This window comes from Euleptes europaea, chromosome 8 (genome assembly GCF_029931775.1).
Source record: "Euleptes europaea isolate rEulEur1 chromosome 8, rEulEur1.hap1, whole genome shotgun sequence".
In the NCBI taxonomy this organism is placed as follows: Eukaryota; Metazoa; Chordata; class Lepidosauria; order Squamata; family Sphaerodactylidae; genus Euleptes; species Euleptes europaea.
Genome location: NC_079319.1, coordinates 30,870,966 through 30,889,098, shown reverse-complemented (window position 1 = coordinate 30,889,098; position 18,133 = coordinate 30,870,966).

Sequence of the window (18,133 nt, the reverse complement as noted above, 5' to 3'; positions counted from 1 at the left end):
AAATACAAATAGTTCGTGCAGGGCCAAACCAGACATGACAACCATCATAGATCTTCATTAGTTTTTACAGTGCACAACTCTGATTTGCATCTAAAGTACTGCATAGGGAGTAGGGAGGAAGTTTTCCTTTAAAGTGTTCATAACAGCATTGGGGGTGATTTTAATTAGTCCAGCCATAAGGGATTTGAAGGGTTAATCCCCCTTTCCCATTCCTTCATGGCCCTGATCCACAATGAGTGACACGTATCTGTAATTTATCTTGTGAAGATGACTTGAGATCTGGGAATCTCTGGAAATCTCATTTGTTTATACCCTCAGCAAATCAGGCCATACTGCAAACATATAAACAGAAAGGTTTTGTGATAGCTGAGCAGAAATCCTGATGTTCTCCCCCCTGATATCATCTGCGTAATGTGGTAGCATCTGTTTTATGGGGTAGTTTCAAGCAGCCAATTTAGCGGGCCTGGTTCATAAATTGGCATGAATTGTCACCTTTATACACAGCATGATGTAATTATCAATCAAAATCAAAATCAAATCATAGAGAACAATCAGAGAGAGAATATTTAATGGAATACTTTCATTTATAGCTAACTTTCATGTTTGTGCCATATTTCTACCATAGCTATCTAAAACTATTTTGGGGGTTGATTTTGCTATCTTTTGTAGAAAATTGTACCAATCCAGATATCCTTTTGCATGAATACAGGCAAGGATATCTTCCCTCTGTTCTCACTGAACAAAAGACCCTGCTGGATCTCCCCTTACGGAACGAGGGAGGTGACTGGATCCATACATAAGTTGTGTGAGAACTTACAGTTATTCTGATTTGGAGATATGAACTGCTCAATACAAACCCTGGATTGAATCCAGAGTAAATTTTCTAGTGGCAGAATGGAACTTTCCTGCCTCTCTCATTGCACCATAGCCCAATAATCTCCATGAAATGCTCCTCCTGGCAGATAGGGATCCTTGAGGAGTGACATGGGGGGGGGGGGTCTCCATCTGCAGCTGGAAGGGGTAATTTGCAGTCATTCAGTTTACAGTTCTTGGGTAAAGAAATTGTCAGACTGCTGAACTGTAGGACCTTTATTGACTTGCTGATCTAGTTTTGATTGTGTGTGTAGATGAAACAAAGCTTCCTTTCTCTGCCTTTAGCATCTTGTTTCATATAGTAAAAGCTGGAACCAGCATGGTGTAGTAGTTAGAGTAGTGGCCTAAAAACACTGAAACCTGGGTTCAGATGTTCCCTGTGCCAGCTGACCCACTCAGTGACCTTGGGTCTAGTTACTCTTGCTCATCCTAACCTACCTCACAGGGTTGCTGTGAGGATAAAAGGGAGGTAGTTTAAACTATGGTATACCATCCTGAGTTCCTTTGAAACAGGGTTGAAAAAAAAACGACAATAAAATGTTTTTCTTGTCCCATTCCATGCATACAAATTCTGGTTCTCTTCTTAGATTTGAGTCCAGTAGCACCTTAGAGACCAGCAAAAATTTCAGGGCATAAGCTTTCAAGAGACAAAGGCCATTAACGCATGGCCATTTTGTCCTGTGAGTATCCTCCAAATTTAGCGAATCTGTGTTTTGCAAACGCATGCCCACCTGCCTCCCACGGGATCAACACCCCTCCCTCCAAAACTTACCAAAGGGTGAATACGCATGGTCACTTTAGCCTCCTTTATTTCTTGTTTCAGCCAGGATTCAGCCAGGATCGAACGCACATTCGGCGAAACGCATGTGTTCGATCTTGGCTGAATCCTGGCTGAAACAGGGAATAAAGGAGGCTAAAGCGACCGTGCGTTTTCGCCCATTGTTTTCCCATCCCTGGCTTGTCGTGGCTTAAAAGAAATAATCGCTGCAACTCTGAGAATTCCTGGTACGTTTAAATGTGGGGCCCGACTCCCCTTGTTTGACACTTCCTTCTGACACCCCTCCCACCACAAGAGAGACGGCAAGAGAGGTGCGGCCGCTGGAGCAGGAGGAGGCTAGGCAGAGGGCTGAGAGAGGCAGACCGGCTGCCGCTGCTGCCATAACATGCGAAGGCAAGGTGGAGGGCAGAGAGAGGTGGACTGGCTGCCACTGTTGCCGTCACCGAAACTGCCGCCACAGGAGGAGGGGGAGACAAGGCGGGGGATGGAGAGAGGAGGTGGTGGTGTACCAGCTGCTGCTGAAGCAGCGGCTGCGGGAGAAGGGGGAGACAAGGTAGGGGTGCAGAGAGGAGGCAGCGGTGTACCGGCCACCACTGAAGCAGCCACTGTGGGAGGAGGGGGAGACAAGGCCGAGGGGCTGAGAGAGGTGGCAGCAGCGGACACCTGGGGGCAACGGCCTGGCCGGCAGCTGCCAGATGACCTTCCAAGCAGCAAGGCCCTCTACCACCTGTCAGATACCTTCGTGGTTGTCCCTCTCATGCGTTCAGTTTTTTTGCTCTCGGTTTTGAAAAGCGGGAGACATGAGAGGGACAAACCAACCACTCTCTAGCCAAGCGTTAATGGCCAAAGCTCTCTCCATCAGACACAGCAGAGTTCACTTCTGCTTTTTAAGAAGAGGAAATCTGTTTTTTAACATTTTCCATGCTGTTTTGCTACGTTTGTGAAAAGGATTTGCTTTAATGACAACTCATCACTAATACAATAATACCCTTTGTGTGTTAAAAACTCACATTCACCCTTCCCAATCATATCCTGAGTATGCAAGTAACTGCAACATATATTTTTTTTGCTGTCTAAAGAGAGAATATCACTTGTTTAGTCACCCAAGAGACTGGATTCATAAGAACACAATGAATGCCTTGTCTGTATCAAATCAACATCCATGTAGTCCAGCAATTTGTTTCCAACAGCAGACACTTGGGTGCTTTCACACACACAGAATAATGCACTTCCAATCCACTTTCAATGCACTTTGCAGCTGGATTTTTACTGTGTGAAACAGCAATATCCACTTGCAAACGATTGTTAAAGTACATTGAAAGTGGATTGAAAGTGCATTATTCAGAGTGTGTGAAAGCACCCACTGGGATGTTTCTAGGAGCTCACAAGCAGGATACAAAGGCGATGGCTTTCCGGTAGCTTGCTTGGTATTCAGAGGCACACTCTCTATGCATATTCCAGTAGTAAAAATTACCAAATATTTAAAGTAGGTTCTCTAGTGAGCTGGAAAAGACCATAACAAAGGCCCTTTGTCCATGGAGGAAGGGTTTTTGGTGCCCTAAGCAAACCATGCATTTGGTTTCCCTATCCCCAACCACATCCAATGTAGACAACAATAAGAATGCATGTTCACTTGACATTTGGAATGAACAATGTCAAAATAAACATAGACACTTCCATTTTATTTGGTGTCCTTGAAAGCTTGGTGCCCTCGGTGAAACCTGGTTTGCCTGTATACTCGGGCAGGCCCTGCCCTATGTACTTGCATGGATGTCCAATCACACACAGAGCTATGTATAGGGTTGCCAACTTCCAGGTACTAGCTGGAGATCTCCTGCTATTACAACTGATCTCCAGCAGATAGAGATCAGTTCACCTGGAAAAAATGGCTGCTTTGGCAATTGGACTCTATGGCATTGAAGTCCGTCTTCTCCCCAAACACCCCTTTTAGGCTCCACCACAAAAACCTCCTGCCGGTGGTGTAGAGAGACCTGGCAACTCTAGCTATGAACCACGTCCACTTAATATTCTCTCACACAGAAATAATCTGTGAATATTACACTCATGTGGTCCATTCTCACTTGATCAGAACCCTACTAGGAGGAAGAGTATTGACTGGGTAGGAAAAACATGCTTGATTGTCCCACCTGTATGCTTGTGATATCCATCTCACTGTCTTCTGGAGTAGAACAACACAGAAGTGGCAAATAGTTCCATTTATGATTTCTGTTTATAAGTGCCATTGTGGTGAAGTTGCTACAGTGTTGAGCTAGGATCTGGTAGGCCCATATTTGAACCCCCACAGGGCCATGGAAGCTCACTGGCTGATCATTGGCCAGTAGGGCTGTTGAAAAACAAATTCGGGAAAATTTGGGTTCAGGTTTAATTGGCCTTTTTTTCAGGAAAACCTGAATGCCAAATTCCCCTATACCGGTAAAGGTGGGAATTCGGCTTTAAATTCGGGATTCCCGAAAAATTCGGCCATTTAAACCCATGTAAACCCATTCGCGGCTTTCCGTGGCTCTTGGGGGGGGCATTTTTGTAGGTAGAGGTCCCAAATTTTCGGGGTAGCAGGAAGGGACTCTCCTTGCAAGGACCCTCAAGTTTGGTGAAGATTGGGTCAGGCGATCTGAGGTTATGGGGTCTAGAAGGGGTTGCCCCATCCTCCAATGGAATGAATTGAAACATTTCAATTCATTCCTATGGAGAAAGGGGGTGACCCCTTCCAGACCCCATAGCTTTGGACCCCCTGACCCAATCTTCACCAAACCTGGGGGTTCTTGCAAGGAGAGTCCCTTCCTGATACCCTGAGAATTTGGGACCTCTACCTGCAAAAATTCCCCCACAGGAGCCGTGGAAAGATGTTGCTAAAAAAGCCGGATATTCGGGAATGGTAAATTTGGCTTTGACAACCTCCCGGATTTTGTGGACTCGGTAAACCCAAACCAGAAATTTACCAAATGTGCATTTCTTTGGTATTTTTCCACTTTGGTTTTTACCAAATCAACAACCCTATCAGCTAATCATTCTCCCTCAGCCTAACCTCCTTCACAGGGTGGTGGTTGGGGAGAGAAAATGGAAGAGGGGAAAATGTTGCTGTAAATTGTTTTGGGTCCCCATTAGGAAGAAAAGTGAACCATAAGTATCTAAATGAAAATTATGTAGGGACCAAGGGTTAGGAGGATTCTGTGTACCTCAGCCACATGAAATGTGATGTTGCTCAATGTGTATATCTGGGCTTTATGATACATTGGTGTATCCAGCTTATCATACCAATAGTGTTGTTGATACATAATTTGAGATACTTGGCAGCATAATTTCCATGGGCCCAGTACCAGCTTCTAACATGGGTGCACACACCCACCCTTTCTCTCTAATGAGTCATGAAAGGAAGAAGAAAAGATGGTGCATTGGTTAAAACACTAGACAAAACATTGAACTTTGAGTATGGTGATCTGGGGTCAAATCCTCATTCAGCCATAAAGCTCACTGTCCTTCAGCCTAACCTACCTTGCAGGGTTGTTGTAGGGCTACAACAGGAGAAAGGAGATCCGTGTATGCAACCCTGAGATCCTTGGAGCAAAGGTGGAATAAAAATTTGATGAATGGATTATAGATAGATGGACCTTCTAGGTCCATTGAAGTCAATTAGCATAAAAGGGGAAACTCTGCTTAGGATGGCACTGAGAGAGACAGATAAATATTTTATTTCTGAAATGCTCATGTTATGGAAAGGTGTTTGCAGTATTCCTGAGGCCTGGTAAAGCTGACCCATTTCCCCTCCTTTCCCCATTCCTGAGCCTTACTTGGGGTGTTGGCTGCAAAGGTGGGACTTTCCCCCATTAACTTAATTCAGTAGATGACTCATGAAAGAGGCAGGGGCTCCAGAGGGATTGCTCTGCTTAACATACCAGTAAGCTATGAAGCTCTGAGCAGCTGGCCAAGGGAGATAATGTTTTCTGAGAACATCAGAGCCCAAGGCTATCAGTTTCTTCCCATGCAGCTCTCAAGTGCCCTCACGGGGAGAAGAATCTGCAACTTGAAAAAGGTAGCTACGCGCCATTTTTATTTAAGGCCGGAAAGCCTTCTTGACAATTCTCAAAAAGGTCAGATGACATTTTTTTCCTGATTCTCCCTTCTCCTGGAGAGCTCCCTGCATGATTATGAGTGTATCTCAACTTTCAGTTACATTAGTTTCAAGAACCCCTTACTGCAAAGAGGAGGAAGATAAACAGCGTAAAGCTACACATGGCAAACTTCTTTATACTCTGTGGAAATGTCGCTACATGACGCCAGAGAAAAGACTATGCGAAATCCATAGACTGGCCCTACTTCTGCCAGCAATAACTTTGTGCGCCACTTTCTGCCCTTGAGAATGTAACACACACCAGTAGCTGCAAATGGGCATAGCGCTTATTTCTGTCCAGTAAAGCAGTTAACCTTTAAACTTGTTGCTGAAGAACTCTGGAGCATTCTTGCTGGGTTATTTGAGAGATTGTCTGACTCTTCTCAACAAAGGCTGTTTTTCAGACCGTTAGATTAATTGTTCTGCGCGAATTATTCGTTTGTGACATGGGATCCCGAGGTTTATGCTTCAGGGCGCACATTTGTGGCAGAGATACTGCACTTTCTCAGTACTCAAGCGACAATATTTTTCAGCTGGGGAGATTAAAGTTTTGCTTCGTATGCAATGATCATGAGTGTAAGTGTGGTGTGGAATTTTGAAGGCATGAGTACAAAAAGCAACTATTGTATAATGCCTGTGTCATCAACAATGACATGTAAGCCTCATTTTCTGACTATTGTTCAAAGACAGTGATTTTTTTAAAATTAAATGTTGAATGCTCCCTTGCTGCATAGGGTTGCCAGGTTTTTGGGGTAGAGCCTGAGGAAGGTGGGGTTTGAGGAGGGGAGGGACTTCAGTGCCATAGAGTCCAATTGTCAAAGCTGCCATATTCTCCAGGTGAACTGATTTCTATTGGCTGGAGATCAGTTGTAATAGCGGGAGATCTCCAGCTACTATCTGGAGGTTGGCAACCCTATTGCTGAACACCCAAACTAAAAGGAAATGGAGGTGTGGGAACCAGCACGGCTACCCTCACCACACAGCAATATGCCTCTTGCATTTCTACATTTCTGTTTTTCATTGTTCATAAATCATTCACTCCCCTGTCCTTCACAGAAGCTTTCATCTCCCCCTTGATTTGTTTTTCAAAGGCCAGTCTCCCCTCTAGGGTACATGTCCACACATTACAGAGCACACAGGTTAGGTTTGGGGTCCCCAGCCTGTGATTGCAGGTTCTCTTCAATTATGATGCACACAACACCCGGTTTTAATTGTTATTGTGGTATGTGGAGAAGGGGCTTCAGCATCTTCCCTGGACTGTTTTCCCATCCTGACACAGTCCCAGGGGGCGCTATTTGGCCTGGTAGTGAAACCGGGTACTGTGCCAGTGTAGTATTAACTATAACACGTAGGATTTTTTTTTAAAAAAAAAATCTTCAAAGGCCCTAAGTAATGGAATGATTTTGTACTGACAAGGAATTCAACATAGCAAATTAACAACCAAAGGAAAACATTCCTAATTTTAACTGTTAAAATTGTTTAACAGGCAAGAGTTGTACTTTGTACACTTAACATTGTTTGCAAGGCTTCACTATTTATTAATGTAATTCTTCAACAGTTAAGGAGATCAAAAAAACAAAAACAAAACATGAACTGCCTGATTAAAGGGGTTACCACAGAATCTGTAAACCTGCTGACCCAGGAACAAAAGAATGCCTTCCCATTGACCCTTGGTAATGCAATCCATTGTATCAGGCAAGAGCCTAGAAGCGCACACAAGCATACTGTTGTTCAAACAGACTTAGGCTGCCCTTGCAATTAGTGATAGTAACTAGATTTAATTAAAAATGTTTGAAATTGTCTCATTATAATCACATCCTTTCCCCAAGGGTGGCTTGCATAAAGTTGCTGCATTTTATGCCACTGGCCAATTGATTTCCATTAGCTGAAGGTATTCCTAACTCTGTGTTTGAGTAATGCCTATGTCTTGCCCAAGTTAACTCAGTGAACTTCATTCGTGAGTGGTGATTAGAAAGATGGAGGTCCTGTGGCTGGGCCTGGGGGGTGGGAGTGTGGGTGGCCAGCTCCTGGCTCTTGAAGGGGTGCAATTAACAGCAGCTGTACCTGTCAACTGCCTGGGGGTGACTCTGGATGCCTCCCTTACTATGCAGCCAGGGAGGTGTTCTACCACCTCCGCCAGCTTAGGCTGCTGGTGCCCTACCTCTCCTGCCCTGACCTAGCTACAGTGATCCACACAACGGTCCCCTCCAGGCTGGAATACTGTAACTCATTCTATGCAGGGCTGCCCTTAAGAATGCTGCAAAATGCAGTGTTGCGGGTCCTTACAGGGACCCCTTGGAAGGCACATATTCAACCAGCGCTCCACCAGCTGCACTGACTCTAGGTTGCGCATTGGATCAGGTTTAAGGTTCTGGTATTGACCTTCAAAGGCCTAAATCCCTGGCCCAAAAAACATCTGGCTTTCCTCGACCTGTGCCAGGGCCTTTTCAGCCTTGGCCCCGACCTGGTGGAACACTATGCTAGTGAAGTGTGGGCCCTGCAGGACTTAAAACAGTTCTGCAGGGTCTGTAAAACTGAGCTGTTCCACCAGGCATATGGTTGAGGGCAGTGTCGGTTTACCATCTAGCTTGCCTCTTCTTTTCCCCCTCCCCTCCACCTCTGCTATCACCCCACAAACAGTCAATGTTTTTGCTGCTTGGGATTTATGTATTGTTATTTGCTGCTGTGAAATGGGCATCTGGGTTTTTATTGCCATATGTATGAAACTGGATTAATTTTAGAGTGTTTTTAACAGGTTGTAAGTCGCTCTGAGCCTGGCTTCGGTCAGGAAAGAGTGGCCTAAAAATCAAATAAATAAATAACTTGGGTTTCCTGCAAACAAGCCAAACACTCAAAGCACTTTGCCACTCTGATTGTCCAGGTTATATTTAACCTGGATATTACCCAAATGTAGGGCTTTGGGTCCCCACTGGGGGAGAAAATGAGGTACAACTAGACTTTTCAAATGAAAGCTAATTAATTATATAATTATATAATTTTGCTTTGATCATTGGCAAAGATGCAGAACTATTCAAAGAACAGTGGCAAAAGGCGTTTGTATATTGGGGGAAACGGCAAAAATTGACTTTAAAAATATGATGAAAGGATTGTAAATAAAATAAATAAACGAAAAGGGTAAAAAAAAAGAATAATTATAATCTAAGAGAGCTTTCACCGGAGGCCAACCACTGGAGGAGGGGGTGACTCACAGGAGATGGGGGTGGTGGGTATATTCTATATTTTATTTTGCTTTTCTTTTGGATATAATATTATAATGTATACTAAGTTGTTATGTAAATGACTTTTATATAGCTAATTTATATGTTATTATAAATGATTAAATAGTACAGATGATAGAAAGTTGAATTAGACTCAAATAGGGATAGAAATTGTTAAAAATATCAACTGATGTTATATTGTATCCTATACTTATCCTTTTTCTTTTTTTGTTATTAATTATTACTTTTTGAAATTTTTTTTTTTAAAAAAAAGATAATTGGCACCTTGGAAGCAGTGGGGTGGCTACCCCAGCTGGTAAGCCCACAGAGGGCTCGCCAGCCCAGATCGGAACGGGGTGGGGTAGCTGCCTTGGCTGGTTCGCGGGCCGGATAAGAGCTCTCAAATTGCCAAATCCACCCCACGGGCCTTATGGCACCTCTGCTCTAACTGGAAAGCCTTTAAATATACGAAGGCATTTTGAATGTGATCTTTCTAAAAAGATTGTTTCAAACCAGGGTTGGGAGAGATCACACCAAAGCATGGAAAAACCTGGAAAATGGACTGGGGAAAATTGTCATGTGGATGCTCCAAAAACTCTAGTTTGGATGCCAAACGAGAGCAAACCATCCATGTGGAAGCCACCAGAGTTTGCATTTGCACATCTAGTTCTGGTAGTGAACGGTATCCCAACCGAAATCTTCTCAGAGTTCTCACCTGGCTGCCTCCCTCCCACCAGTATATTTCAATCAGACACAATCCAAGTGTTATCATTTTCGACTGTGGCACCAATCCTCTGGAACAGCATCTCAGAGGAGGTTAGGAGAGCGGAAAGTCCCAGAAACAATGCAACACTACTTTGTTCTCATTTCTACCCTTTTAGCAAGTACAATGTTTTAAACATTTTGTACAAGGCTTTTTTGACATTTGTACGCATCTGAGTCTGTGTAGACAACGGCAAGGGCAAGGTGCAATACTTTAATTAATAAATAAAAACAAAATTCCACACATGGCAGCGAGTTAAAAAAAACAAACCACACAACTATTCCCTTGCCTGAAGGTTCTCTACAGAATACTAATTTATTTTCTGTATCTTTCTCCAACTATCAAGGGATGTAGCCTGATGTATTATTCAAACACTGTTTCAAGAGACCAAAATATTCCAAAGATCAGACTACTGTACAAGTGTCATTCTGGCAAAGTTGAAGAACATTTTGAAAAGTAAAGAAATGACAAGAACAGAATACCCTTGAAACAGATTGTGTGTGTGTGTGTGTGTGTGCAGAATCTGCCTGTATTGGGCATGAAACAGAATGCAGTAAGTTGTATTGGCAGCAGAGGATGGGGGCTTGCATTAATGGTGTGGTGAATTTTGATTAATGAATTAAAGTTCCCTCCTCTGCCCGCCAGTTTGCAGGCAATAGTGTGGTTTTATTTCAAAACAATTAGGCAGTGCACAGAAGATGTCGTTTTGTTCACCTTTACTTTCTTTTAAAGATGTTTTGTGATGACTGTCTCCTCACCAGGAAGTGCTATTAGCCTTGTGAAAAGATCATTCACTCGGGCCTTCTTTTTATATTCCATCCCTCCTCCAAGGAACTTGGAGTGGCATAAATGGATGGGATTGTCTCCCCGCCCCCCTCAGTAATTTGAGTTATGCTAAAAGGGAGTGATCGGTCCAAGGTCATGCATTGAACTTAGCCTGGGTGGAAATTCAAGCTGTTTCAGGTTGTGAAAACACTATGGGGGATCTGATTGGAGGGAGGTGTCCAGTGGGGTGCCACACGGCTCAGTTCTGAGCCCGGTACTTTTCAATATTTTTATAAATGATCTGGTTGAGGGGGTGGAGCAGAAGATATCAAATTGGGAGGAGCACACTGGAACACACTGGAAGATACAGAATTCAACAAGATCTGAACACACTGGAAAAACGGGTGGACATGAACAAGATGCAACTCAGTAAGGATAAGAAAAGAGTTCTACATCTGGGTAATAAAAAGGAGAAGCGTGCATACTGGATGGGGGATATACTTCTGGGTAGCTGTGTGTTTGAACAAGATCTTGGGGCACGGGTGGACTGTAAGCTAAATGAGCAGCCGGTGTGATGCAGAGGCAGAAAAGGCTAATACAGTCTTGGGGCGTATCAACAGAGACAAAACATCCATATCACAAGATGTACATATGCCCACTCCATTGGTCAGGCCACACCTGGAATACTGTGTGCAGTTCTGGAGGTTTCATTTCAAAAAGGATGTGGACAGAATGGAGTGGGTGCAGAGGAGAGTGAGTGACCAGGATGATCAGGGGCCTGGAGATCAAGCTCTGTGAGGAAAGGCTGAGGGACTTGGGAATGTTCATTCTGGAAAATAGGCTTCAGCCCCGTCTCCACACACCATGGTCCCAATCTGAAGTTCTAAGTATAAAATGTCAGGCACACATCTGATTAACAAGGGCCGATGGCAGACGCAGAGGAGACATGAGGACTTTATAATACGTGACTAGGGGCGCATAAAAATCTTGTAAAAGCTGGATTCACAGTGAGGTTACATGTCATTAAAAACAAACAAACAAACAAACAAACCTTAAATCAGATTTTTTTAATTAGAAGAAATAAAGCTAAATATATTAGGAAACCAACCTGATTGTAATTTTCACTGTTTTCAATGGGAAATACATTTTTTTCAGGTGGGGTCATCTGGGCATCTGTGCTCAGTAGAAAAACTGACTACAGAAATGAGAATCAGGATTTTTCTGACTGGCGAGAATTGTTTTGATTGGTAGGGTTGCCAACCTCCAGGTACTGGAGGAGAAAATAGACACCACTGTACTAGTATCAAAGGATAAGAAATTCAGTACAGGAGCGAAGAATACTTATAAGTGCAAACAAATATTTATATGCTACAGTGTCTAATACAATACGCACTTCATAAATATACAAAAAGAACCATTCATACAGTTGTAACACACATACACAAAATCATCTCTAGGATGGTGGTGAATGGAAAAAGTTCAATAAAAGGTGCAGTTTCTCTCAAGATATGCTCAACAGTCTTCTGTATTCATTCCATGCAGGTAAGCAGGTAAGTAGAGGTAATAAATATTAATTCAGGAGGATTAACTTCATGGAGGATACGGCCATTTCAAACCTCCTGCTGGTGGCAGGACTTTCAATCAACAATCATCATTTCTGGGAAATATTCAGACCTGGTACCTCTAATTTCAGAACTGAAAAGCCACCAAACTGTACTGAATCCCAGAACACTATAAGAAAGTGAGAACATGTTCTTTTTTGAAGTGCTACACGAATTAGGGGGTATATCCAAGAAGCACTAAGATTGTCCCAAAGACCATGCATATTGCAAAAGTTCAAATCACACTTTGGGTGAGGAGGAGCTGTTCGGTTTTTAGACAGCATATTTAACCACTATCAAAGACAGCAAGACCAGGCTGAACAATGGTCTGGGTTGGGGGGGGGGGTCCCCAAAATTAACCTACACACCTTGTGCAATGACACTAATGAAGCTGGAGTGTGAGAGATTCAAAACAGATAAAAGGAAGTATTTCCTCACAAAATGCATAGTTAAATTGTGGAAGTCCCTGCCCCAGGATGTAGTGATGGCTGCCAACTTGGAAGGATTTAAGAGGGGAGTGGACATGTTCATGGAGAAGAGGGCTATTCAAGGCTACTAGTTAAAATGGATACTAGTCATGATGCATATCTATTCGCTTCAGAATCAGAGGAGCATGCCTATTATATGAAGTGCTTTGGAACACAGGTAGGATAACGCTGCTGCAGTCATCTTGTTTGTGGGCTTCCTAGGGGCACCTGGTTGGCCACTGTGTGAACAGACTGCTGGACTTGATGGGCCTTGGTCTGATCCAGCATGGCCTTTCTTATGTTCTTATGACCCATATCCATTACCTATTCACAGCCTCAGCTCCTGTTTTTAAACAGGAACAGGAGTAGTTTTGTTCAGTCATATCAATGGTCTTTAGAATAGCTATTTTTCAGTTATAACTTTTCTTAGTTTAAACTTTAAAACAACAGTGTGTTAGCCACATTAGTCTACTGCCAAAAAAGCAAAAACACAAAGGAGTCTTGTGCAGACTTTTTGATACCTCGCTATCTACTGTGTTTTTATCAAAGCCTTCTTCCGAGGAACTCAGGTTGGCTAATGTGGTTTCTACCTCTTTTATTTGACACATCAGTGGAACACACCACTGTGACATATACAGAAAATGGTAATGGTACACTATAAAGTAGACTAATAAGAAAATAAAATGGCCTTTTTAATGAAATGCATCTGAAAGTGATAGTTGATAGCCTCATGAAAGTAATTTGATTCCAGTACACTTAATGGAACATTTTATTCAAAATCCCAGTTAGAAACATTTTTCTAAATCTTGTCCTTACAAGAGTAATCATGGTTAGCTCTGCTCCCCTAAAAATCTAGGGAACTTAAAGGTGTTTAATTTTTTTCTGTATCACGCACAACATGTTTTCTCAATGGAGTCTCAGTTAGTTGAAAGATTATCTGTCACTTTTTCTTACTCTCTCAAAATCAGAAAAAACTAATCACTACCATCGCCGTATGTGTGAGGAATTTACTAGACAATATCTGATTATTTGTTTTTCTAAAATTATGCATAGCTGTGAGCATGTATAGGTATAGTGGCTTGTATGGGAAGAGGCATGGCTCAGTGGTAGAGTGGTAGGGCCTCATGCAGAAGGTCCTAGGGTCCAGTTAAAAGGATCAGGTGATAGGTGATGTGAAAGACCTGAGCCTGAAGAGCTGTCGCCAATCTGAGTAGACAGTACTGAGCTTGATGGACCAATGGTCTGATGCAGTATAAGGCAGCTTCATGTGCCCATGTGTATCCAACCACCCACAAATTCTGCAGCGTGACAACTTCCTGCTTCTCCCTCCTGCCATAGCCCATTGAGGTCTCCAAAAGTTAGTTTTAGAGAGTTAGCAGGCCCCCAGGAACAGGAAAAAGTGGGGTTCTGCAGTGTGAGTGAGAAATCATTAGAAATCACCACCCCCTCTTTCACAATCAGAAATGCCATGCCACTGGAGGAACAGAGGGGTTGGGTGTGTGCCACTGTTGAATAGCAGTGAATACAAAGACCAGGGAAGGAAGAATCAGAATATGACTGGAGGATCTAAGCCTCTTTTGACAGAGGCAGCAGTTTGCCAAATGGGTGCTTCCTCCAGACAAAAGGTGGATGCCTCCTGGGCACTAATACCCCCTTGTCCAAGGAAATACCCCCTTTGGCTCTCTGATTTTGGGAAGCAAGTAGACATCAGTGGGCACCATGGCACCCACGGGTATCACACTGGGGTTTACTGACTCAATGAGCCATCACAAACACTAGCATAGTATAATTCTGACTGCTTCATGCAGGCCTATTATAACCTTGAGATCTGCCATTCTCCAGTCTCCTACCTCCATGCTCTCATGTAACCTCTATAGATAACACTATAATGTTTACTGCAGGAAAATACTGAGGTTTGCATAAAGCAGGAAATGACTAGCCATTTTAATATTCCAGACTTCAGCATTTTCTGTGTTTTTGTTGATATTCTAACTCTGTGCACTTCCTTTTTCATACACTGTGCATTTTATTGCAATAAAATAAATATAATCACTTGTAAAGGCATCTTCTATAGAATAAGAGCATCAAAAATGACTTTTGACAGTCCAGTTCTGAAAGGAGGCAATGGTTGCCCATTTTAAATAGATACTGCTACTAGTGGATTATGCCATTTTTTAAAAAAAGATGAAAGCTATTGGTTTTTATGCAAAATCCTTTAACACATACATGTTTTTTAACCTGTAGAATGACCAGAATTTATGATTCTGTATCGTCACTAAAAGTCCACGCAACTACCAAAAGAGCACGGTACAACCTAACATTCTGTGAATAGGCTACATTTTTATAATATTTATTTATTTAAATTTTTGTATTATTCAGAAGATTTAGATCCCTCACTTCTTATCATTTTCCTAGAGCAACATTTATTCCATATTATTTCAATGAAAGTAGATGCCAAATAAACATTGATATTTGGCTTCTTTAAGGAATAAGAAATACCAGTCATTGCTATAATATAGACCTTTACAAACAAGTTGACCTGTGCACTTGCTCTCCCTGAACAATGTTATCAGCACTGGTAGGAGAGGCATTATCAGAAAGATGCGAAGAGGAGAAGTATCAATTGGGCAACCTGTGACCTTTTACCTGTGAAACAACCCTTTTTATCTGCTAATTTATTTATTCATTTTACTCTTGGACTTATTCTGCAAACTTGAGGTTCCCCCAAGTTTACAGAAACTGTTCCCCTTTCTGTGCCTGTCCCTATTGTGTGGATTTGAAAATCCCTACTCTGAAGCCAAGTTCAGAATTATATATTTATATAAAAAAGGTGTCTCCCAAATCATTCATTCATATGAATGCCTACATATATGCCTATGTAATGCAAAAAGTGGGAGCACTGTGAGTGGTGCTTCACTGGGACGGCTAGAGCACAGGAAACTGGCAAGACGGGCAGCTACCTGGAAGATAGGACAGGAGTGATGATGAGGCCCTTCACCATGCTATCCTGAGAAGCCCCTTGGGTAGTCTGTTGCAGCCTTTGTCTGATGGTAACACGTCAATCATGCCAAAATCTGTATTCACATTAATTAAAAGCAATCCAAAATTCTTAACAGAGAAGTGTTACAGGAGGCTGAGATTGTAAGGAAAAGTTTGAAAAGACAAGGGAGAAAAGAAATTTAAGAATTAGATGGAAGTGAGAAAAATGCATGAGTCTTGTTTTAAGCTACTTTTTGAGGTCTGAATTAAAATCAATAGAACAGTTAAAAAAAAGAAATTTGACAAAAGCAAAGCTAGGTCAGACAAGCCCATGAGCGACATTGCTGATCACAGTGTTCCATTAAGGAACCTCAGCGCTCTTGTAACATTTGTCTATGATTTTAAATGATTTATTACTTATTGTACGGAAAGGTAATATGGCTGAATGCCCAGGGAGGTACTTGGCAATAAATCTAAACTTTTAAAAATCCGATCCTAGGGCCAAAATGCTGGGCTGGAAACTGAACTTTGTCAGCAGTATGAGAGATCGTTGGTAAATAATTACTTTGGGCATGACCCAAACAAAGTTAAGCACTTTTCCATCATACTGATTTCATTTGCTTAACTGTCTGGTGTTGGAATCAAGTGGGACCTATATGGGGGTTGGGGTTGGGGAGGCTGGACCATTTCCTTATCTGTATGTGGCACTTTTATTATACAAGGGACGTTCTTTATTATACAAGGTACATTACAATTATTATCTCACAAATAACTAGCCTGGGGAAGTAGCCTGAGAGATTCAGAGTTGCTCAGGGCCATGCAGCAAGTGTCCTAGACTACACTGGTCATCTAAAGAGCTGTCAGTTAATCTCAGCTACAGGTCACCAGAGGATGATAATGCTACTGCTCCATGTACTTGGTATGGATTTTCTTTCCTAATTCATAATTGCAACAAAGCAATAATAATATAAAGACAAGATGACATTTCTGTTTAATGTCATAAGTAATTACAGGTGATGATGTCAATTTCCTGGGCTAGAATTTATGGAATAACACTCTGCATAAGTTCAGACATATGCTGGTTTAGACATATGGCATTACAGATAAAAGTCCATACTGGTCATCACAGGATACCCAAGAGAAAAATGGCTTACTTGTTGACAAAAGTAGGTTGTTGAAAGCAAATTTCGGCATTGCTCCAATACCTGCTCTGGCTTCCTATTACCCTTAGGCAGAAGTCTTCAAAGACCAGGTTTTAATCAATAAAGCCTGTCATGATTTGAACCATGGAGTTCACCACAATCCTGATCTTCCAGTTGTCCTCTTGACTGTTCTAACTGCACATCAGGTCTGATCACCAAGACAGAAGGAACTTTTTCGAGTGGCTGATCTGCTAGGAATGCAGTGAATTTCTCAGCACACCTGTTCTCCAGCCGAACTTACCTTGTTTATTTGTTAATTTATTTAGAATACTGCTAAGTCGCCTCTTCAGAGTCCTGCTCAATGTGGCTTACAATTAAAAACCACAATATGAAAATGTAAGCCATTAAAACACAAACACAAGCCTTGTTCAATACCCATGATCAGACTGTTAGCCAATCAGGGCAGCCAAAGAAGTCTGGAGCGGCCAGTTGGTTAGAAGCGGATTCACAGCTTAAGGGATCAGGTGAGAGTTGGGCTCTGATCCAACACCCTCAGGCAGATAGCTACACAATGAGGTTGCACAAGGGAGAGGGCAAAAGAGACAATTTCTTATACCTCCCCTCTAAGCAGGACAGGGACAGAAGCAATGCCTTTGATCTCTGCATTGCAAAAAGTAGGACAGAAAGATCTCCCCCCCACCAGCTAGGCAGAGACCAAAGGATGCGTCTAAGCTTCCCATTGCACCAGGGAGGTGAGAAAGAGCTTGTTTCTCTCCTTTTCTCTGCAGTCAAAGTTGCAGTGGGGAGAAGAGAAGGAAAATCCACTGGGCTTCTGACCAGCCTGTCACCAAGACGAAATTTGCTGTACCTTGGCAAGTCTAGGACACAGTAGAGTTTTCAGGTCAGGAGATCATAAGACCCCAATCTGATTTCCTTCTCCTAAAAATCTTTGCTGGGTGCAGAGTAAAGAGATTAGAAGCCAAGTCCCAGGAGAAGATCCTTCATCAGCTTGGATTCTGATGGCTGCAAAAAGCCCATTCCCATGAATACATACAAACAGGTTGCAAACAGCTGGACAGCCCAGCAATTAATTTGCTGCCTGATCACCACTGGCAAACAGGAAGTAACCAAACTGGGAGGTGTTCAAGCATCCCTATGCTTTACTACTAGCTTCCCTTGGGATTTAATCTGACTGGAATGGTTTGTATTTAATTATACCATATTTCTTTCGATGGACATTTTAATTTCATTGGTTTAACCATGTTGCTTTGAGTTCTCCTCCCTAAAGTTTTACATTGTGATAAGTTGACAATCTAGCTGACTCACTAGTGAAATCAGTAATGAAAACTATTTGATTTGGAGCCTGGCCAATTGAGGTCCATAAAACCTCTTCTGCTCGCCTTATTTGGGGTGCACATTGT